Consider the following 1,850-nt stretch of genomic DNA (forward strand, 5'->3'; position numbering starts at 1 on the left):
ATGTATTTATTTATAGAGATTCCCGAGAAGGAACATTGTGGTGACCCCAACTTTCTAAAAGGAAGACCATAGATGTCTCTACCCTCACGGGACCTGCAGACTAGTGTCAATAAAAGTGACCGCTTTCGACGTCTGGAGTCGTTGCGCAAAAGTTTTCGGAAACGGTGGCAGCTAGAATATATTTCTAACCTACAACAGAGAAATAAGTGGCGTGTCCCAAGTATACCGATGCACCCTGGCGATTTGGTTCTTTTGAAAGAAGGTAATGTTCCACCGATGCAGTAGAAGATGGGGCGAATAGTTTGTCTGTTCCCAGGTAAAGATGGAGTAGCTCGTGAAGCAAAGGTGAAAAACCACTACTGGCACTTACTGTCAAGGTGTCTCGTATCTCTGCCTATTATTGGAGCCAGCAGCAGCTGCCAATTTGGAAGCAGGAGCTTCCAAGGCCCCGGAGGATACCGAGGCCGATAGGTTTCTTTATTATGATGCGTGCGCGATGGTTGACCGTCCTTGACGAACTGAATGGTGGGAACTGGAGGCTTCGTTCTCGCACCTCCCCCGAGGCACTAGTGATGTGCCGCAACACACTCGATTGTATGAAACGTCCACTCATTGACAGATGACGGCTATAATCTTGTAAGAAAAAGAGTTATGGAAATCCACTACATTTTAAGCAACTGTTTGCTTTTAAACTTAGCCGGATTATTTGTAATTGTTGTGATTTTATAATTACTACTATTTCAAACTTATGTCAAATGACAGTCCCGCCTCTTATTACATAGTATTTACATCCTCTTTGATTCGAAAATTCGAGTGATTTTTGAATACGAGTTCCAACGCGGTAGAAACACCTCGCAAAATCAATGTTGCGTTTGGAGAGGGACTGCTGATGAACGCACCGTACGATTTTGGTTTAATCGCTTTTGTCATGGAAGACCGCCCATAAAGGTGAATAACAATGAATTGAAAGAGACGGTGGAAACCGATCCGAGCCTACTATGGCCCAGGAATTAGCGGTATAGTTTAACATTACCTTACCAACAACATTGACTCATTTGCTATTGACAAATTAATAGAATAAACAAATATGAAAAATGGGTGCCTCATGTATGACTGATCTGCAGAAAGAAATGCGTGTTAAAACTTGTGTTGCCTTGTTGAATCGATACGGAAATGAAGGAATATTGGATTGAATTCTGACATGCGATGAAAAGTGGAATCTTTACGATAACCGTAAGCGAAAAATGCAATGGCTCACCCCTAGTAAAACGCCGCAACAGTGTCCTAAAGCAAAGCTTACCAATAAAAAGGTAATGGTAACTGTATAGTGGTCTCAGCATGGCGTTATTCACTGTAGCTTTCTCCGATCTGGTCAAGTTATAACGGCAGATGTATAGTGTGCTGAACTCCGAACAATGATAGCAAAACTAGCAGTGATACAGCCCCGACTGATGAATCGATCTTCACCATTATTGCGCCATGATAACGCGAGACCTGTATGGCACGAGAAATCGTTTATCGTACAGGAACTGCAATTAGAAACCATTCGTAACTCACCGTATTCGCCAGACCTTGCTCATATATATTATTTATTACACATTATTATTTAAACCACTTACTTATATTTCAAACAACATAAACCATAAAATAAATAGAAAAAGGAAGCATTCTATTCACGTCTGTTAGCTTATTAGTTCGCCACAATTATAATAATATAGTGTTCTGTGGCCTATTCAGTTTATTCTGTTAACTGTATCCTATACAAAGAATAATATTATATTTTACTGACAGCTGTGAGCTGACTGACCCCCAGACTACTAAGGATGTACCTCCTCACTGTCGAGTGTCTA

Source organism: Leptidea sinapis, chromosome 19 (genome assembly GCF_905404315.1).
Source record: "Leptidea sinapis chromosome 19, ilLepSina1.1, whole genome shotgun sequence".
Classification (NCBI taxonomy): domain Eukaryota; kingdom Metazoa; phylum Arthropoda; class Insecta; order Lepidoptera; family Pieridae; genus Leptidea; species Leptidea sinapis.